Source organism: Octopus sinensis, linkage group LG12, assembly GCF_006345805.1.
Source record: "Octopus sinensis linkage group LG12, ASM634580v1, whole genome shotgun sequence".
NCBI lineage: Eukaryota > Metazoa > Mollusca > Cephalopoda > Octopoda > Octopodidae > Octopus > Octopus sinensis.
The window spans coordinates 35,993,280-36,016,971 of NC_043008.1; the positions used below are offsets into that span (position 1 = coordinate 35,993,280).

Below are 23,692 nucleotides of genomic sequence, written 5' to 3' on the forward strand. Positions count from 1 at the left end.
GGTTACAGAAGGAAAAGGAAATTGAACAAGAAAACTGTTGAGAATTTAGGTGATGAAAAATGGTCTACAACACTTAATGTATTTTAACCCTATAAATGTGCCTTTCAGATGCTGACAGAGAGACATGAAAATCCTCTCATGACAACATTTGTATATTTGAAATGGCAATGATGTGGCAATGATAAATGCTTCTGCTATAGGTTACATGCTCAAAGTAGCTAGTTTCAAAGGTTATGTCGACAGGATAGTTTAGGAGGAGAAGGATATGTGGCCTTTTTGGTCCCTAACTTTACTGGATCCTATAACACTTATTTGATTGTGTCTGCTATAAATTTTGTGAACTTGTACAAAATGATATCCATAGAGTTCAAATATGTATGTACAAAGCTGAAATTCTTTTGAAGTTCCTTATGAACCAATTCCTTTGAAGCATTTGTAAAACAACACTTCAGTTTGATGAACAGATGAATCAGATGAAATTTGAGTGTGATGGATTGAAATTTAAATGCCATTAAAACATACTAGAATGAAATATTTGCATATCTATGCACATTGTGACTAGAGTGAAGAAATTCTTAAATTTATTGATTATATTATGTATTTTTGTATTCAAATTTATTTTGTTTTGACTTTACTAAAAGTACATAAAAGATTGTATAGTTTCTATTTTTCTCTCTGAAATTTAAATATCATCAATGATCTCACTTTAGAGACATTCTGCATATTTAATGCAATGTAGATTAACATTGAAGATCATTCCTCAAAGCATTCGCAAGAACTTGGAACTGAGAAAATGTAAAATTGAGAACAAACAAAAACAAATGGTTGTAAAGGTGATAAGATGCATGGGAGAGAAAAATTTCTCCTTGGATATAATGCCAGACAACATTCTCAGAGTAGGTGGATTAAGGCAATAAAAAAATAATTGATCTGTTCAAATACTCAAAGAAATGCAAGTGATAAAGTCAAGTCGTTTGAGCAGCTAGTAGTCCAGTACTGTAATCACTCAGATCATTCCATTTCATTTGGGAAAGTAAGCCACTAGATTTTGCAATAAAGATTGCCTATAACATTTAGTTCAACAAGAGAGAAACAGAAGAGAAATAGTAGCAAAATGTATACAAGCAGGTGTATTGAGAAACTTCAAGTGGATGTATAATTGTGTAGCAATTGGACATAAAAGAAAATAATTACAGTACAGTTGTAGCAGAATAAATAGAGAAAAGCCAACAGGAGGCTTGAATTTTCTCAAGCAGAAAGAGAAAGTTTACCTTATTCACACTACCTATGATGTCAGAAACAATTTATCAGTTGGCTCACTCTATTCAGTAGAACATAACTATTTGAAGCCCCTAACTACAACCAGGTACAACATGTGTTAGGGCCATTGTAAAAGAGACCATTGTTAAAAATCAGGTCTTTAATAGGGCAACAAAGTGAAAGTAATAAATTGAAATTCAGACATAGTAGATTTATTTACTGTAGGTGTTTCAGTTGTCTTTCACTCAATTTTACAAACCTTAGTTAAGTAATGTATGTACCAGATCTTTAGTAAATTTAAATCCATTATAAGATTTATACAATGGAATGAGAATTAAACTTCAAAGCTCTAAAACATATTTTACATTTACTTTACTAAATAAAAATGGTTAAGTTTATAAGGTATTTGATGACCAGATAATGGATCATTAATTGAGCTTTATTTGGCCTGCAACACTGATTGTAAATTCTATTTTAATCAAGTCATGTAGCTGACAATGTAGCAAGTACTTTTGGGACTTATTGGTCTTCTCTTCAAGACATGGTGTTATCAGTGAAATGGCTTGTTAAAAGTACTCAGCAAAATTTTTTACCTCAGTATCATTATTCAACAGCAAAACTAAATACGTTTCAAGCATTAAACATACTCGCACATATGAAACCACTTTTATTATTATACTGCATGATATTTCAAATAATTTGATTTCACAACTTCTTGTGTCATTAATTTCAGCAGTGGTGTAGGTTTTAAGAGGATAGTTGCTGATACAGTACCTAACTCTCCCAAAGAATATGTGTTCAATGGGAGAGAGAGGGGGGATGGGATGAGAGCATAGAATGCAATATCAAGCTAATGGATACTCATCAAGGTTACACACTTGCCGCCATACAGCTGTGAACTGTAGGACCCTGCAGCACCGAACGTTGGTCTCAAATACTTAGTGCTCATGTGTTTAGTATTTTTGCCACATGCAGATAAACCAATGCTTGTAATAGGGGACCAATGGCCAACTTCTTAGTTATTTCTTTGGTATCACACACACACAGAGGCGCAATGGCCTAGTGGTTAGGGCAGCGGACTCGCGGTCGCAGGATCGCGGTTTCGATTCTCAGACCGGGCGTTGTGTGTGTTTATTGAGCGAAAACACCTAAAAAAGCTCTACGAGGCTCCGCAGGGGGTGGTGATCCCTGCTGTACTCTTTCACCACAATGGCGGTGCCCCAGCATGGCCACAGCTCAAGAGCTGAAACTGGAAAAACAAAAACAAAACAAACAAAAACACACTGGTATGTAAAAGTACACTAACTTTTTATTTATGTTTATAACAATCTTGTAGTATATTTACTTAGTAATAAAGAAATGTCACCAAACTTCTGAACTAAATGTCTTTCAATATTTATTTACTTTTCTCTATCTCCTAAATTCAAGTCTTGCCATAATTGTCTCTACTTTCCATCACTTTTGCATAGAGAACAAGATGTACCAGTAAGACAGCAAAAACACACAATTGTGACTTTGTGCTACTGTTAAAAATAAATGACTACTACTTATTACTATCATTGTTATTGTTAAAATCTTGCTAAAAGCAAATCCACTTTGCCTTTAAAGCTTCTGGTATTGCAACCATATGATTACAGATCAAATATGACTGTGCAGAACCTTAGGCAAGTATCTTCAAGCATAGCTCCAGCTTGGCCAGTGTTTTACCAGGGGAATTTGATAGATGTAAATTATGTGCAAGCCTGTTTTATTTGTTTCTATGATGGAGAAGCATCACCACCTATCAAAGGTTGGGCTATATTGTGAACTCTTTACTGGCCACTGAGACGGGGGCAACAAGGAGCAGTATGAGGACACTCTGAAGAAATCGCTCTGTGCCTATATATATATATATATAATGGTTTGCCTATATATATATATATATATAATGGTTTGCCTATATATATATATATATATATATATATATATATATATATATATAATAGTTTGGTAATGCTAGACTAAATCCTCTGTAAGGCATTTAGTTACAAACCTTCAAGTTTACCTTTTGCAAATTATGGTGTGTGTGTGTTGGGGGGGAGGGTTAAAAAAAGTATCAGTCAATTAAACTGACATCTCAATGATTATGTAGCCTTGTACCAAAGTAAGAAATCACAACTACTATTATCCTGTTATTTACATTAGACAGATGTTTGTCTTCATCTTGTTTGTTGTTAATACGTTTCGGCTGATATACCCTCCAGCTTCCATCAGGTGTCTTGGGGAAATTTCGAAACTGGGTTCTCATTCCTAAGGTATTTTTCGATGTTATTATTATTGTTGTTATTCTTCTTATTATTATTCAGGTCACTGCCTGGAATCAAACTCGGAATCTTGGGGTTAGTAGCCTGCGCTCTTAACCACTACGCCATATGCCCGTGGGTAATTATAGAGTGAATATTTTTCTATCCTTACTTAGGAATGAGAACCCAGTTTCGAAATATCCCCAAGACACCTGATGAAGGTTGGAGAGTATATCAGCCAAAATGTTGTGATAACAACAAACAAGATGAGGACAAATATCCATCAACTGTAAATAATGTACATAATTCCTCATCTCTTAAATATAAAACTGTACTTTTATCACTTTTATTATAATAATTACAGAGATTCCAAATACCGTAATCAGAACTCAGAAGAATATTTGCTTATAAAACATCAAGTCCAGCTACATTTGTTGAGGTCATCAACATTTTAACATATGCTTTTTTTCCTTGTTGAAAAACTGCTGTAGACAGTTACTATGGCAGCCAAACAAGTTTCTTTAACACAAGACAGTATGGTAAGCAGATTTGGAATTAATATTAATTTATATACAAATAACAGATGACTAATGGACAAAAAAGACAAAAAAAAAAAAGAAAAGAGGAAAAAAATTCTTTCTTTCCATCCATCCATCCATTCAGATACAGCCTCAAAAGTAAAAATTAAAATTTTCCCAGAGCCAAACACTTGTATTGATCCATATAAAAATCTACTTCAACCCACAATAATTTGACTTGCTGCTTTGTAAGAAGACACTGATTTTAAACATGAAAAAGATAGAAATAGATAAATATCACATGAAATAATGAGAACGAAGGTGGTGATAAATTGTGGTGATAATGATGAAGAAGCCGACACTGAAGACTCAGAAAATAGAAAGAGGCTGAAGGAAAAAGAAAAGACAAAGTTTAAAACAAAAAAAAAATTTCTTTGCATCTCAATTTTCCTCCTTCTGCCAACATTTTGAAAATCATTCTGTAAGTTTTAGTTTCAGAAAAATTGATTAGGAAGCATTTTAATGAAAGCTAACACTTGTGGCTATCTTTCATTCAGATACACATATGCACATACATATGCATGCTCAAATGCATGTTCACGCCCACAGGCATGTGTGTGCGACATAATTGATTTTCCAATTTATGGAGCTGTTGTCATGTCAACGGCTTATTTGCCTCTGCTTCCCAATGTAAACATATATTACACATAATAGAGACAGGTGGTAGGTAATTAATCATTGTGAACAATGGTTTTGATGTAGTAAGTGAGTTTGCATTGGTTGAATACTGATAAACTAGGAAAAAGAAAACCTGACATCAACCAAGCCTTACTATACAACAATGTTTCCATAAATTTCTCTACAGGTAATAAATATATACCGCACAATCAAGATGGGTGATTCATGTCAATTATGTATACACACATCATTCACTTCATGCTTGACTTGCCAACAGCTACTGAATTATGGTCCCCCAAGTAAGGTGCATTACTTTTATTTGCCATGATTTATAAGTAAAAATAGGTGCTTAAGAAAATTGGGCTTAAGAAATACTCAGTTCATAGAAAGAGGGTGTCTGACATTTTAAACTAAAACAAAAAAGAAGCCAATGAGGAGGAGTCTACAAGGTCATTCTAATAGAAATTTTCCATGCTAGAAATAGCAGCCAAAGAACTCCCACCTCAAGTCATACTCTACAATCTAAAAAATAGATGGGAGGGTCTTGGCTGGAATGCCTTTTATGTCAAGTCTGCTTCAAAAGGGTAAACACAGGATCAAATAATAACACTCACACAAAAAAGTCTAATGCTCATTTAATCCAATGGAAGATAATGTTACTTAATATATGCTAACAGATAGCTGCATTTTGATATTTTGCCAATAACTGTGCATATGCATTGTTAGTGCATGTTAGTAAAACATTACTGAGACAAGTGGAGAAGTTTAAGTATCTCCAGGACATATTCACAAGTGATGGGGATGGGGGAGGAATAGGAGACTGAATTTGATGTTGGGATTGCTGGTGCTAGTACAGTAATGCACCAGCTTCAGTATTCGATCTTCAGAAGATGAGAGATCAGCAAAAAAAAAAAATTGCTGTCGTTTTTGATTTGAATTTTGTACCTATTCTCATCTATGATTATGAATGTTTGGTGATGATCAAAAAACTACAATTGTGAATGCAATTGGTTGAATTGAGGTTCTGCTAAAGGGTCTCTGAAGGGACATTACGCAACAGAGGGCATAGCTGAGAGATTAGGGAGTATCTCCCTGGTCAAGCTACTATTTCACCCCAATGAGTAGTCATAGCTCCAGTACTAGAGACATGGTTAGAATGCTGCAGGAAAGAATCACAAGACAGATTCTTCAAGCTGAGCCACCTGGTAGGAGAATTAAGGGTAGGCCACAAGCAAGATAGTAGGATAATGTCCATAGCCTCAGTTGGTCATGTTTGGGAATCCAGCAGATAGGTTTAACAGGACTCAATGGAGGAGATACCTAACAACTCTACCCCCATGACCATCCCAGATATAATGGGTGGTGAAAATAGATGGGTGGATGCATTATTAGTCATATTTATTCTATAATTTACTCAGTTATTTATATTAGTTGTTGTAATCTGAATCTAATGCCACACTCCTGCCATCTGTTGTTCACTTTTTTCTGCAAGGGATAACAAACAATAAAAAGGTATGCCAACATTTGGACAACAACTGCTTCTTTTTCACAGTGAAAGCTGCAAACGTTTAATTCAATCTGAGAGAAGAAGACTGATCTTCATTTGCAATCTTATATCAAAGACAATTGGATAATCAAATATTTCTGGAAGACATTACTTACATTGAAAAAGTAATGTCTTCGCAAAATGTTCTTTGAAATTCTATTTTTTTGAATGCTCTTAAAGATATGCAACTTTTTCTCAAGTAGAACCCCTATAATCCTTTCCTGCTAGGGAACTGAGATACTTAGCAGCGATAATATGTTTAAATTGTTACACAGTAGTAGTTGCAGGGTAACAACCAATAAGCAACATATGAATTCCAAAGAGAAAAATGATGTTCTAGGAGAGGAAAAACAAGGAATTTAAAAGTGAAAGGAAGTTGCAGCAATGACATGGGCATTAATACAAACCATATAGTTTCAGGTCCAATTATATTATGTGTCTTCTATGGCTCCAGGTAGATCAAAGCCTTCTGAGCAAATGTGGTAGATAGAAACTGATAAAAGCCCATTGTGCCCATTGTGTGTGAATGTAAATATATAAAATACATGAAATGTAAGTATATGACTCATTGTCCTGACATCATGTGATAGTTATAAATAAGTACCACTGTTATACAAGCAGTGTCATTCATTTCCCATATTTTGTGGAAACATGTCTGACCATGGGGAAATATGACTGTTTAGAAACAGGTGAAGGTTAGCAACATGTAATTAATAACTATTTTAATGTGTCTTGACCTAATTATAGAACTCACAACAAGCAGCTTAACCACAGGGCCAGCAATTCAACCACACTACATATTCTTTCTCTCACTCTCTCTCTCTCTGTTTCACTCACACACATACACACAGAGAGATTTCTTTTAATAAAAAGATTGAGAAATAACAATGTTTTTAAGTTCAAGGTGAAAGAAATTGATTTCATACATTATCATCAAGGAGTGATAAGATTTTTCATTAGAACAGTGACAGTAACTTGAAAAGGTAATTGAAGTTAAAAAACAATACTTCAGATATATTTAAACTCAATTCTAATAGGGAAAAGGAGATCTAAAGTTAATAAGCATTAATATGAATAATTACTAAAGATATCTAATTTTAACAACTTACTGAACATTGTGCTTTCTTATCATGCTTCGTTATTACTTAAAAGGAACCCATCCCAATTATTGAATACTCCTTGACTATTATTAAATATTAATCACAATGGTGAGCTGGCAGAAACGTTAGCATGCTGGGTGAAATGCCAAGTGGTATTTCATCTGCCGCTACGTTCTGAGTTCAAATTCTGCCGAGGTTGATTTTGCCTTTCATCCTTTCAGGGTCGATTAAATAAGTACCAGTTAATCATTGGGGTCGATGTAATCGACTTAATCCCCTTGTCTGTCCTTGTTTGTCCCCTCTATGTTTAGCCCCTTGTGGGCAATAAAGAAATAAATTAAACACAATAAAATTCTTTACTACATTTTCAATAAACATGCTTTAAAATATTGGCGTCTTTCTATTTTGGTGTCATTTCATCAGTGAAGGTCAATGTTCTTAAATCTGATCTGTTTTTTGACCAACACATTTCCATTACATTACACGTCAATAAGTCATTGATGGCTGAGTTAATGGAAAAGATAACAAGTGAAAGAGGGAGATGAATATCATTTTGTATCTTAGTATTGTGCCACATCTATGCCAACACACTTTTGAAGTAAGGAAGTACCACTGAATGCAATGGCTCACTATTGTAAGTAGTAGTATCACTAAAAATTACAAGTTTTACATGACATTTTACAGAGCTTAAGTTAGTGTGGTTTTGCACTACAACAGAAGGACTAACGGTAAAGCCCCATGTTCTAACACATCACTAGCATACAGCAAGAGACTGACAATAAATAACTTTTCCATAGTTAAGTTATTTTTATCTTTTTACATCCATCTCCTGTCGTTAGATGACATATGAGGGGTCTGCAATTTCTAGCTGAACAACCTGCACAAATGATTTGTTTATAGTGATCAAATGTCTGTGTTCACATCAGCCCACTCCTTCCATCAAATTGACATTGCCTGTACAGCTGCAAGAGCAAAGTGAAATGAAGTGCTTTGTTTAAGAACACAACACCCAGTCTGGGAATTGAAACCATGATTTCGCAATTGTAAGTGCAACACTAACCACTCAGCCATGCACCTTCACATAAGTGTATATATGTATGTATATGTGTGTGTATGGAGAGAGAGAATTTCTCATTAAATCTTTCTGTTTTCCATTAAATCCTAACCATTGTACTGTCACTAGGTCCCTATGCAGCACAAAGAATGTCAACTGGTACAGACAACTTTTATATTCTGTTGAACCACCCAAGCAGACTCCCACCTCTATTCAACTAGACACATTGAAGAGAAACACACTTGTACTTTGCTTTAGAGCAGTGGGGTCACCAAACTTTTTTCACAGTGGGCCAGAAAACTGAGAGAATAAGCTCTGGCTGCATGACCATTTTGTTCAATACAATACAGTAAATACACAAAAAATAAAGGCAACCAACATATTTATTTACCAAAAAGTTATCAAAAAGGCGACATTAGCAATAAGATAGTTATATCACATCCAGTGTGCACACATCCGAATCTCACAAACTAAGCAGCGAAAAAGGTTCATGAGATTTCTGAAACTGGTGTTTAGCTTTTAAGATATCATCAATATTTGCTTTGGAATCTCTGCATCCAACCAAGAGAAGTGCTTTCAAATGTTCATCAGTCAACCTTGTTCAATGTGCTGATTTCACATACTCCATTTTTGAAAATGTTTGCTCACAGACAGATGCCGTACCAGAGGCAAATGAACTTTCATTGCAGGTACTTACACAAAAGGTACAGTATGGTGGTGGGCTGGATCTGACTCACAGGCCATAGTTTGGTGACCCTTGCTTTAGAATAATAAAATAAAAATTAGAAATCCCTATCAAAGCAAACTCTATATTTATGGGTTTCATAGGATCAGCAAATTTTCAAAAACAACTTTTAACTCTTAAATTTGAAAGACAGTGTCTATAATCTTTCCAGATTCTATATTAGGGGACAAAAAGAGCTAGATAAGGTTAATGTTTGGTATTAACTTTTAAAGGTCACTTGTTAGAGTAGAATTGGATAAAGTGCTTAGAGTGTGACAGACAGGAGGGGGTTGACTTAGATGGAGACTGTATAGACAATTTCTGAGAAACAGAGACCATTAGAGTAAAAGAAAAGAGTTTTAGAAGTGAAAGGATGATTGAAGAGTATGAGCATGTGAGTTTTCTCGTTTCCTAAGTACAAAACTTTTCCGTCCCCAAATACATTAAAAGAAATTATACGCAGTAATCTGTGTATAATAAATACACAGATTACTGTGTAATGAATAATAAATGAATGAGAACAAAATAATTCTGAAAGAAAATAGTTATAAATGTAAATAGCCAAATATTTTCAGTCATACATCAAACATTGGTCATACATCATAGATTGGTCATACATCAATTAATGTAATTTTGAAACAGACTAAACTACAAGAAAAAATATTTTTTTTAAATATGAGGAGGGAGGGAGAGAGAGAGAGAATGTCTATGTACATGTGTGCACTTGTTTATATGCAATTAAGTAAAATCCAGCAATTATTTTAAATAAAAAGATACTAGTCACAACAACAATAACAAAATCAAAATTAAATTCTTTGGATATTTGTTTTTAATTTGTATCATTCATCATTTGTCCAGCAGGCCACTGGGTGTTGTTGAAGCGACCTTCAAGCAACCCACATGAGAATTGGTCTGACCTGTTAAATATTTATGTTTAAGTCACTTGATGATTAAAGAGGCCAGTGGGTGTGGGGAGGAGGAGAGAGAGAGATAGCTATATGTTCTGTGAGGATATAAAAAAAAAGTAAAAAACATTCTGTAACCTATAAGTTTTGGAAACTGCTTCTTTAAAACGTGGGGGTGAAGAGGTAGTGAAGAAGAAAAATTACAAATTAAAATCATGAATAATCTGCTGTTTTTATACAGAAATACAAACATTTTATACATTAGCTACACATTTCCTAAATTTCTCTTCTCTCTTTTTTTTTACATTTTGATAGAGAAGGGAATACATTATTTATAACAATTTTTAGGTTTTAGTCTCCTTAGTGTGGGAAATAAGGATACAGAGAAGGGGTTGGTATCAGTGTGATGTTGAAGTTTATGAGAAAATGTGAAAAGGATGTTTGAAAAATGAATGCAATTCTAAGGGAAAAAAATGGATTGTACAAAGTATTTATTCAAATAACTGATGGTGATGTTTTGGTTAAGGTTGAGACATAAACACAGTATGTCTTCTTCCACCAAGAATTTAAATTTCATTCAAAATTTTTTTAAATATTTATATATATATATATATATATATTAGCATTAATAAAGTAGAGCATAAATTCTTTAACCAATTCCTGAAAATCTTCAGATATGCACCACTACAACAATCCAGACTAAGATAATAATGATTCAAGATGTGCTTAATAGATTGCTTTCCACATGACCTTCTCCAAGCATATAGACTCATCAGTGTAACCTCAAAAAATATGAATGTTTTATACGGCTGCCATTAATTGATTCAGTTCAGCCAGGTTACCCTTGGGTACTTACTTACAACAGGAAGTTCATCCTAGAGTTTTAAGTGCCTTAACCACAGACAAGGAGCAGAGGAAGGATATGAATTACTCATCCCTGTAGCTTGTTGTGTTTTACCCTAAAACTTGGACAGATATTTCCTTTAGTTATAGTGACAAAATCATTTTTCAAGAATTAGCTTAACTCTTCATCATTCAGATTACTTTGTCAAATTAATAATGTAGCTTGTAGCTTCAGGGTTTTAAAGATGTGATTGTTTATCTTTTAGAATCACATTGCAGGGAAAGTGTGACCAGTTTGAACTTAAAACAGGTAGAATATTTGAGCTGGATATGACTGGTTTAAAAGCTAAAGGGTTAAAAGAAATATTAACCCTCAACTAATAAAATTAAGCTAGAAGTGTAAATATTGAAGTCTATGCATTTATTCAATGTGCTGTACAAAATAAAACAGCTGTAAAAAAATTATAAAAAAGAGACAAAAATAAACATTTCTAATCATTATTCAGTAAATCAAAATAGAAGACATACATATATCATTGTGCCATGAAGTAAAACAAAGACATGTATTGTTCTATTTACATGGAAGTGGAGTAGCAGTGTTCATGACCTTTGCTACCTGTCCTAGACTAGAAACCAATGTAGAGGACAAACCAGAAACACAAGTGTTTATTTTATCCAAAAGCACAAATAATGTACAGCTTTTCTTTTTTTTTTATATATTTCCAAACCAATCTCTGATTTGGTTTGGAATTTGGCAACTTATTTTATTAACTATGGAGTGATGAAAGAAAGCTGACCTTAGAGTGATTTAATCTGAACACTGAAAGGAAATGTAAAAAACTATACTCTTCACTACCGTTCTAATGAATCTACTATTCAACACAAAATAACACTTTAGATGACTGACAAAAAAAGTTGCACATCTTTTGAAGAGGGTGGAGATGATTTAATCATTCCCAGTTCTTAGCAGCGACTTATTTTATAAACATCAGAAGGTTGAAAAGCAAAACCAAACTCAGTGGTATTTCAATGAGGAATGTAAAGGGGCATGACTAAATACCACATATTTTAGTCTGGCACTATCGTTTCTCATAACAATGATTTTCAAAATATCACGAGGTCACTAAGTCACTAAGTTTTTAGCAAAGCTATAAGGTGAGCTGAATAAACCCAGTACTTGACTGGTACGTGTTTTATTGATCTTGGAAAGCTGACAGGCAAAGTTGATCATCAGCAGAATTTCAACTAAAGTTATATAAAGACATAAATAAATGCATTTTGCCTACTGCCCTACTGGCTTATGCCTAACTCACTGGTACTTCACAACTCTGGAGAAATGAAAACAAAATCACACCTTGCAGCTTTTGAATTTAAAACATGCAAAATGGAAATTAAATATTGTAAAAGACAACTATTTCTACCAGAGTCTAACACTGATGTGTTAGTCACAAAAGATATGCAATATGGAAAAACAGTCAAGTTCACCCTCGAAGACAAACAACTGGGGATGTACACGTGTATAAACAAAATGTAAATGATAAAATACAAAACATAAACAAAGTTATGAACACACTGTACCATCATCTGTGCATATGTATAAATGCTCTAATGTGTAGCAACAACATTGCTATAATTTGCCATATATTCCTAACTTGTCTGTGTCCAACCAAACCTTACCAACATGGAACAAAATAAGAATGAGCACATACACTGGCAGAAGACTAAAATGATGTTTTAGATGCCATCGGGATTGTGCAGGATTAACCAATAGGAGAGGGACATATGAAAGGCTTGTAAACTTGTTTAGACAGTTTCAGTTGTCTAACAGGTACAGGTTGGATTTCTTAAATGCATCAGTGTTGATATGGAGCAATTACATTGGATCAACTGAGTTGTATTTAGATAGAGTATTTGAGTCAGCAGACATGAGGTGTAGAGTCTCCCAGATTTTAAGTGGTAGGCAACAAAAACTACAAAGTTGTGATCCATACAGCTGACTTAGATAGCACATAGGAATATGGTCATTAGAAGCTGAATGCATTGTTCCAAATGTGCAAGGATTATAGCAATTTGATTAGTGAATTAGTTAAGTAGCTGTTGATGAGGAAAGTAGGGGTTACTGCAAAAAGGGTGATTACTTTAGAAACAAAAGAGTTAATTACAGCAGCAACAGAATGGAGACAGAGTAACTTAGCAAGTTAGAAGAGGTGATTATAAAATATAAAACATGATGGTGATGTTACTAGATTTATGGAACATGCTCTTAGACATGCATAAACAAAGCTGTTTGATGAGTCTGGTTAGCAGAGGTGCAACATGACAGTCACAATTCAGCCACTGGTAACATGTGCTATTCCATTCCAAGCAGTGATAGCAATGGTTTAAAGATGATAGTGGACTTCAGTGTATACTTCAACAACATGCAGTTACCCTTTGAAGATGACACAAAATGATGCAAAAAGCCAATAGCAGCAGCCAAGATATGATCAGCACAAAGTCGTTATGTAAGGAGCAAAGTGCTTGGTTTAGATGGCCTACATTACAAGCTTTATGGACATGTTTGTGTGCGTGTGTGTGATCATCATCATCATCATTTAACGTCCGCTTTCTATGCTAGCACGGGTTGGACATATAACTGAGGGCTGGCAAACCAGATGGCTGCACCAGGCTTCAATCTTGATTTGGTAGAGTTTCTACAGCTGGATGCCCTTCCTAATGCCAACCACTCCGAGAGTGTTGTGGGTGCTTTTACGTGCCACCAGCACGGGGCCAGTCAGGCGGCACTGGCAACGATCTTGCTTAAATCTTTTACACATGCCACCGGCATGGGTGCTAGTAAGGCGATGCTGGTAATGATCCCGCTCGAGTGGTGTTTTTTGCGAGCTTACGCCTGTCCTCCGCAGTCACAGCCCATGTTTCACTGCTATGTTGCACAGCTGTTCGTACACATGCGTCATACAGTCTACCTTTTACTCTGAGCGAGAGGCCCTTTGTCACCAGCAGAGGTAAGAGCTCTCTGAACTTTGCCCAAACTATTCTTATTCTAGCAGCTATACTTTCAGCACACCCTCCCCCACTACTGACTTGGTCACCTAGGTAACAGAAGCTATCAACTACTTCTAGTTTTTCTCCCTGAAATGTAGCAGAAGTTGTTCTCTGCGCATTGTCAGGGCTTATTGCTCCCGAGCATCTGCCACATACAAAAACTATCTTCCCCGTTAGCCTTCATTTGATATTACTGCACCTCTTATGTGTCCATAGCTTACACTGGGTACATCTTATAGAGTTTCTACCTACGCCTCTACTACAGATCGAGCAGAGCCATCTACCTGAAGGGATTTGTGGTTTGTCTGCCTTCCTACTTATTAGGATTTTGGTTTTAGCTAGGTTGACTCTAAGGCCCTTCGATTCTAAACCTTGTTTCCACAACTGAAACTTCTCCTCTAGTTCTGATAGTGACTCAGCAATTAGAGTAAGGTCATCAGTATAGAGGAGCTCCCAGGGGTATCCTGTCTTGAATTCCTCCATTATTGCCAGGAGGACTATGATAAATAGGAGGGGGCTGAGGACTGAACCTTGGTGGACCCCCTACCTCTACCCTGAATTCTTCAGTGTACTCGTTACCAACCCTCACCTTACTTACAGCGTCCCTGTACATGGCTCGCACAGCTCTCACTAACCATTCATCTATCCCTAGTTTCCTCATTGACCACCAGATAAGGGATCGGGGGACCCTGTCAAAGGCTTTCTCCATGTCAACAAAAGCCAGTTACAGGGGCTTATCTTTGGCTAGGTATTTCTCCTGCAGCTGTCTTACCAGAAATATGGCATCAGTGGTGCTTTTCCCTGGCACGAAACCAAACTGCATCACATCGAAGGTGACTCTCTCCCTAATCAGTTGGGCTATGACCCTCTCCGTAACCTTCATTACCTGATCCAACAGCTTGATACCTCTGTAATTATTTGTACCTAGAGTGTCACCTTTACCTTTGTAGCAGTTGACTATTATGCTGCTACACTAGTCATTGGGTATGACTCCTTCGTGTATCACCAGGTTAACTATACAGGTGACTAACCAGGTGATACACGAAGGAGTCACACCCAATGACTGGTGTAGCAGCATATACACATATATGTATATATACACACCAAATTTGTTAGGTACAATGTGTAAATATCTATCACAACTGACAGTAAACTATGAACATTTCTTGAAGTTTGAGTTATGTAGAAGTAGTACTGCTAAGTAATGATCAAATCAAAGGAGACACTAGTGACAATTTCTGGCCTATTTAAAGATTTTAGCCAAGGTGCTTGCAAAGACATCAATAGTATGGTTGGGAAAGTGCAGACTTGTACAATATAAATCAAAGCAGATCTACTCACAAGTTTCACCTCATGACACACATCATAGAGAATATGAGTAAAAAGAGCTGTCCTTGGTGGAACTCAGGTCTATTTGGATTAATCAGTCACTTACAATAGGGTCAATCAATGCAACATAGTGACTGTCCTGAATGCAGTCAATTTTGAACCTGTTTTCAGAATAGTGGAATTTACTTGATAAAATGAATGGCCACCAACTGGAATCATTTCAAATTACTCTCACACCATCTGCATATACTGACTCTAGAGTAACTGCTGCAGAAACTAGACGTTGAGGGGCATCCTCATTGAATATATTGCAGGAGAGCCATGTTAACATATGCAGGCAGTGCCACTATAATGGTGTTAGATACTATGGAGGTAGAGGGTGAAGGTATTATTTTAAAAGAATATGAAGCAGAAACAGAAACAAAAATTAATCGAAAGCAGTCAGAAAGCTTGCCGTTCATCACCAAAAGAGGCTAGTATCATGGGTTACTGGACTGGTGGGATGGTTAAGTTGATTAGAGTCTAGTTCAGTCCAGACAGAAACTGAGATGAGGTTATGAGCAGAAAGAAAAACAAACTTGCCCAGAAGTGAGCCGGGGGGAATAGTTGGAAAGAGGTGATGAATGTGTAGATTACCTCCATCATGTTAATGCCTGGACAGTCATCTTTGTCAGACTAGATTGGAGTGTTTGCTCTTTCATTTCTTGTGGATGTATTCAACAAGTTGGCAAGTCCTTCTACTTCCAATACTCTCTAAGTTTGGAATTGGCATGAAAGGGTGATGAGGTGCAGACATGTACTGAGGCCATAGTATTAAGGGATTCCTGGGCAGTAAACATGTGGGGATCACAGCTTGTCAAGTCTGTCTTGCCACGACTCCTATCATTGATGGGCTTGCAATCTTGACTAAAGCGAAGACCAAAACTAGGTGTATGACATTTGGGATGTTGTCAGGGACTCGCAGCTCTCTAACGCCAACAGTGAAACTTCACTAGCTTTCTATAGAGGATAAGTGATGAAGAGCAATGATGTCCTCTTAGAAATACTAAACACTAACAAGAACCAAATGGCTGGGCTGAGCTGTCCTGGAGAATTATGGGAGTTACCTGATAGTGTTGCTACAAAGTATTGTTGATCAAAATGTGGGAAAAGCACTATAAATGTTTTGCACAGACTTGTCCAATGTCTGAGTTGCTGACGTATAAGCTGGAATAGTTATAGTCACATTTAGAGTAGATCTGGCTATTGGCCAAATTCATCATTACCTCCTTCAGGTGGGAAAGCCAAATAATTTTCCTGACTGGTGGCTATGACAAAAGAGGTTGTATGATGGACATAACTGAGAGGATCAAAGACTGATACTTTCTTTTTGGCTAAGCCCTAATTAAGTTTTACAAGTTCTCCTTAGAAAAAGGTGAGGAAGAAAAGGAGGGGCTGCCTCCAGTAATTTGGTAGACAAATGTATGGGCCTACTCTTAGCAGGCATTTGAAGGTTGAAGAATACAGCTTAGTGAGAGCACTTAGTAGTCAGAGTAATCCTGGGCCACAAGGGTTCCTTGATTGGTCTTATGTGTGACTCATTCAATGGGAATTTCTCATATATCAGTGCACTGTGACTTTTTCATTTTAATACATATATTTCATTTGATTTCTATGTAAACTCTCACATTTTGGTTAACCTGTCCCTATAAAGTCTTTCTCGTCCCTTGCCTTTGCAAAAATAATAAAGAAAAGATTAATTCATTTATTTATTGATTCATTTCTTCACTCTTGTCAGCATCAATGAGACTATGTTAACCACCATGATATTGCTTTTTTTTATTTTTGTTCTGACATCCCCACCCTTCACCTCAAAAGTTCTAGTAAGCTGTCTAAATACCTCCAAATCTATCAAATTACCAAAACACTACTAAAAAAACAGTCAGCAGGAATAATTTAAATACTTCCTTCTTTTCATCATTTTAAAGCTGTATCCCAGGAGTATTCAGTGCAGTTATCAGTGGTAAAGGGACCAAAAATGCTTCTATTACTATAGTTTCTATTTTATTTATTTTCTTATTTCCTTTCATCTATTTTCATTCTGTGTTCTATTCCTAACATAATTTCAAGTATACATTTTTTCTGGAAGAATCCTTGTGGAGGGTGGGTACTTCAAAAGAAGGTGGTGAAATACAAATCCTTACCCAGACAATAATCAGTAGAGTTTCCGACGAAAATACTTTGGAGTATTCAGTTACAACTCCTTACATTCCGAGTTTAAACCCCAGCAAAGGTCAACTCGACCATTTATACTTCTGGAGTCAATAAGTTGATAAAATAAAGTACGAGCAATCCTTAGGACTCATCCATTCAAATTCATAACTGCCATAAGAAAGTCAAACAGGTAAATTTTGAGGACTGACTATAAACACACTCTTTACTCTTTTACTTGTTTCAGTCATTTGACTGCGGTCATGCTGGAGCACCGCCTTTAATCGAACAACTTGACCCTCGGACTTATTCTTTTGTAAGCCCAGTACTTATTCTATCAGTCTCTTTTGCCGAACCGCTAAGTAACGGGGACACAAACACACCAGCATCGGTTGTCAAGCAATGCTAGGGGGACAAACACAAACACACACACGCATATATATATATATATACATATATACGACGGGCTTCTTTCAGTTTCCGTCTACCAAATCCACTCACAAGGCTTTGGTCGGCCCGAGGCTATAGTAGAAGACACTTGCCCAACGCGCCACGCAGTGGGACTGAACCCGGAACCATGTGGTTGGTAAACAAGCTACTTACCACATAGCCACTCCTCATTTTTACACAGAATTTCATTAGAGACAAAAGATGGATGCAAAAATTTGGAGGACAACCTACATGAATATAAATACTCTTCTTTTTACACCTAGTATTACTAGAGACACAAGAAAAATGTGTAGATTTTTGAGGACAGCTGTTGCCAGTCCAGTACTGATAATGATGTTAACTGACTATTGTGCAGAATCAACAGAGCACTGGGCAAAAATACTTCATATGTAATTATATTTTGAATTCAAATCTTGACCGGGTCAACTTGGGCTTTCATTCCTCAAGGATGATAAACTAAGTATTGGTCAAATAGAAAAAAATCCATTGAATCTACTAATATCTCTCTGTGTAAATTAATGGCCTTGTCTCTCATGTTAGAAATCTTTATTGGCATGGTTGAATCAGACAAGATTAAATTTTTATATTTACTTGTGCTCAGTTTTCTGGATATAAATTTTATTAATTCTCCTTGCAGGCCTCATTTGATGGTACATAAACTACTGACACTGCTGTCAGAATTTACAAAGGACACTGCAAGAGAGAAGCGTCACTGAAACCAATCCATCATTCCATTCATTAACACAATTTGTAAGATTGCAAAAGCAATTCTCAAAGTTTAGGTTACTCATACTTATTTCCTCAACCTAAGGATAAATGGCCAGCTTTAAGGAAGGTGGGTGGGGGTTGAACTCCTAACAGAGAAGTATTGAATTTATTACAAAAACCATCTTCTGGTAGGAGATAATGTTGTTAGGCCTCAAAGAGAAAGGGAAAATGGATGTGTTACATTAATACCTACCCAAATGACTTGGCTGAGCAGATATTTTATTAAAGATGTTGCAGATTTGAACATCTTGACTTTTTAGGGCATGTTGGGCAATGTTATTATTCAATGCATTTTTATTTTAAAGACTGTGGGGTGTGATTTGAGGAAGTTTTGACTGTTATTTTTAGAAAGTTATTTCAACCATGCAGTTTCCTTCACTGGGTTTAGGCCTAACTTCAAGAGTGCCCACAAGAAATATTGAAGCTTTTGCCAAAATGAAAAGAGCCAGCTTGACAGGCAGAAGGAAAATAGTGGTACTTTTTCATTTATCTCTTTGTCAAGATCATGCCTGTGAAACTAATAAACTTCAATTAACAGCCAAAATCAACTCCCAGTTTGTCTAGACTGACTGGTGGGTTGCTTATTATACTCTCATGGGATTTGAGAACATATTGAAAAGGTTTAGCTGTATAATTAGAGTTCTACTCCTTACCACTTCCTGATCAGCTGGGAAGTTTTGATGCAAACTATTTAAAGAAAGAATGCCAAAGAAAATCTCTGGAATGACAAGGTCAAGTTACACAGAACCCAAGAAGCAGAGAGTGTATAATTAGTAAAAGACAAAACAGAGAAAAGAAAAGGTAACTTTTGAAATACACCATACATTTTAAATTGATTCAAAAGCAGATATGACATACAATGATGTAGTGATTACAGGCAAAGGTATCAGTTGCAAAATGAAGCTGAAGTAGTTAAAGAAATTGGTCTGACCGATATTAATTCTATGGATGGGAAAACTTGAAGGTGACAAAAGGAAGAGGAAACAATGGACAGTTTCCAATTCAAATGCTCAAGAACCAGAGATAAGAAAAGGAGATGAGAAAAGAAGAGAAGCTGGAATGAGACCAGAACAGTGGCAGAAAACAAAGCAGGTTGGAGAGATTGTGTTGTGGCTTTATGTGCCTCGTGGGATGGAGAGAACTTACAAAGTAATTACAAAGGTAGTAATTTTAACTATACACATATAACCATTAATTTCATTTTTCCAGTGGTAGCCAGAGAAAGAAGGGCAGTGCAACTATTTTCAAGACTTTTGAGACTGATGGGAAAAAAATGATCCTCATACCTAAACTAGATAATCACAAGGTAATCAAGGGCCAAATGCTGGTGACAAATTGGACGACAAATAAATTTTATTACTCGAAATTAGATATGAACCCTCTGAAGGGCTTCCATGCAGTTTGCATCTTCCAAATGTCTCTCTAAAATCTGACTGAGCTGAGGTTGGGTATTTACCGAGTAATGGGACTGAACCTGAGACTATTTAGTTGTGAACTGATTCAAAATTAACTACAAGCATATAGTCATGTCTATGCCTATTCAGATGACCAAGAGAAAATTTAAAACCTAAAAAAAAAAAAAACACACACACAGAGAAAAAATAAGACTTTTTTTCAAGCAGCCAAATAAAATTACTTCTCAAGCTGGAAAAATCAGACAGGATAAAAAAAAAAAAAACTCTAAATTAGCAGACTGGCGAACAACCATGATTGGCTGCACAGGTTTATTTATTTTTAGCTAGTTTCAACTATTTGACTAGATTCATACTTCTGTTTTGACAGAATTTCTGAATTTGTTTATAGTTTCTCTCCTCACTCAATTCCCCAATATTTTCATGTTTTTGTCAGTTTTTATAGCTTGCTTTGCACTCTCCTGCTTAGAAACGTCCATGAATTGTCAAAGAAGTCACAAGAGGTCATTAACTGACCTGGTGGCACAAAGAAAAGCTAACGTCATCGTAGTCGTCATCATCATCATTATTATAGGAATGAGTCAACCAACTTATTTTTCTCTGCTATTCTAATCAAATAGCAAAAGTTAGAAATCTACTAACAAGGTGTTGGAGTAAAAAAAAAAAAAAAAACCAAAATGGTGGCATATTAGGTAAAATGGTATGCAGAATTTAGTTAAGTCTCTTTACATTTCCAAGAGCAAATCTTGCTGGGGTGAATTTCACCTCTCATTTCTCCAGGAACAATAGAGCCTTGTATGCTGTAACTGATTCTGTCAATTATGCCCCTCCTTTAAACTGCATCTGGCAGTGGGGCCTTGGTTTGGGAGTTCCAAAGGTTCTGAGGAGTGTGGAACCACCCCCTGACCACTGATGTTCTCAGATCTACTTTAACCAAGAGTAGTAGCACCTGTCCAGATCTCAGTTATGGATTTATTGGCATGCAAATAGAGGTTAGCCATGAATATGGGAATAAACAGCCTTGGACCAAATTATGGGTGACCTCTTGGCAATGCTTACCACCTGGTAACCATCCATGCCAGAGTTATGTTGAAATCATGGGATGCTGCACAATGGATGTGAACTATTTCAGCAGATGAACTTATTGACTCAATGGAGAATATCACCAGATGTTGAACAGGTACACAATCAACAAACTGTCAACAGCTAGGATCAACCAGTTCAGTTAGCAAACTACTGCAATCATCTGTAATCGTAGCATGTGCAGAAGAGACATTTGGCTATCAAAAGACCAGCATGATTCATTGATCTAGGCAAGTCACCTGACCTGATGATGATGGTGATGATTTGCAGCCTTGTGACACAAGTGAGAAATTCTTATTGTTAGAAAAGATACAAAAGCACAACTGCAGCAAATCCTCTTGGAATTACAGAAAAAAAAAAATCAAATATAGGTTAAAATGATAACACAGTCTGAGAAAACTGAATAAATTTTGGTTTTGTACTTACCTTAACTTTATAATTTTTTTCAAATATCAGTTACTTATTATTTCATAGGATATCAATTAAACATTTTTTTAAATAATCCAATATTTTTGTGGAGCCTCCTTTGGCAACCAAGGTTTCCATTGTCAATTGCCAATTACCCATAATTTTTGATTTCAAAAGTTCCTTGTTTAAAATAATCCAGAGGTGACTGCTTGATATTGGTTAATCATGTAGTTCAGTAACAATTTACTGTGAGCCATTATCAAACTGAAAATTAAAAAAATTAATTTAAATAATATAGGTTTAAATAAATAAGAATCAAAAATAAAAGTTTAAGTAGAATATAATATCAAGCACAGCAAATATTTACTCTTTTACTTGTTTCAGTCATTTGACTGTGGCCATGCTGGAACACCACCTTTGGTTGAGCAAATCGATCCCAGGACTTATTCTTTGTAAGCCTAGTACTTATTCTATTGGTCTCTTTTACTGAACCGCTAAGTTACAAGAACGTAAACACACCACCATCGGTTGTCAAGCAATGTTGGAGGGACAAGCACAGACACAAAAACACACACACACATATATATATATATATATATATATATACATATATATATATATATATATATACACACACATAAATATATATGATGGGCTTCTTTCAGTTTCCGTCTACTAAATCCACTCATAAGGCTTTGGTCAGCCCGAGGCTATAGTAGAAGACACTTGCCCAAGGTGCCATGCAATGGGACTGAACCCGGAACCATGTGGTTCGTACGCCAGCTGCTTACCACACAGCCACTCCTACGCCTAAGTAGATTTTATATAAATTTCATGGATAAGATATTAACCCTTTAGTGTTCACACTATTCTGCCAAAATTAATGCTTCTACATCCACATTGTTTTGAACTAATCATTCATCATCTTGTAGCCATGAGATTTTGATGAGGTAGCTGTTAATTTTTAAAACAATATTGTAGGGTTGGTGTGAGAGACCAGATAGGGCTAGTTTGAACATAAAACAGGTAGAATATTTTTGGCCGGATATGCTAAAGGGTTAAACATCAAATGGCAGACTAACATCAGCTAGCATTCTTCTTCAGTGAGTGAAAACATCCAGTATTGAGATCCTCCTCATATGCAATCAGATGCATTGAGCTAGGCATCTCTCTAGGATACAGGATGACAAGTTACCTGAGCAGTTGTTTTAGAGGGAATTGCAACATGGTAAACGTCCAAAACATAAACTGAAGAAACATTTTAGTGATGTTGTCAAAAATGACATAAGGCTCTTAGTGTGGCTGTTGAAGACTTGAAGCTTGATTGGTTTGGAAAGAAGCAATCAACAATGGTTGTAAAGCATCTGAACACTCCACATTGAAATGTGCATGGTGTAAACAGGGCTTGACTTAATGCCATACATTTTTCTACCTGGAAATTTAACTCACTGGTAGGGTCTCTATTTGTCCAAAGCTGGACTTGCTAGTCATATGAGGTCTCATGATGGAATTTACTAATTCAAGAGATGGCCTTCTGTAAAGAAGAAATGGTAATCACTATGCGTGTCACTTGCTAGATCCCAACCATAATAAACTAAAGCATATGAAACAGCAGAAATGGCTAAAAATTTTACAATCTGACAAAACTGGTGCCTGATGGCACTCAGAAATCATTGTCAATCTTTTCCTTGCAAAAATTAGATTTAATATTCTAAATGCTTTGAGTAAATCTTTCAATTCATGTCTCACAACAATGTAACTACATAAAAATAACAACATATATTAATATATATGTGTGTGTGTGTATGTGTGTACATAAATACATTTTCCAATGGAAAAAAACTTGGTATTCCTAAATTACTTTTCAATTTCATTTTAAATTAATTTCTTTTTAAAAAGACAAGACAATATTGAAATGATAAACTGATATAGCTACAAAACAAAGCAGAGAGGGAGAGAAGAGTGCAATATCTGCAGTCAGTTATACAACAACTAATTCTTATCTGTATCCTTAAGTCAGAAAACCTCGTGAAAAACAGTAGACAAATGCATCTAAATGTATCTCTGCTTGAAAGCTATTTTCTGTCATATATCCAA

At 35.8% G+C, this 23,692-nt stretch overlaps 1 protein-coding gene across 5 annotated transcripts in view; it reads right to left on the reverse strand.

Annotated features, from left to right (window-relative positions):
• Positions 1 to 23,692, reverse strand: part of LOC115218018 (C-myc promoter-binding protein) — a 167,549-nt gene that overhangs the window by 79,111 nt on the left and 64,746 nt on the right. For all 5 annotated transcript variants that reach the window (XM_029787767.2, XM_029787765.2, XM_036507871.1 and 2 more), the window contains one exon: positions 21,614 to 21,859. The gene's annotated coding sequence lies outside the window, so the exon portion shown is untranslated. The remainder of the gene's footprint in view (positions 1 to 21,613; positions 21,860 to 23,692) is intronic.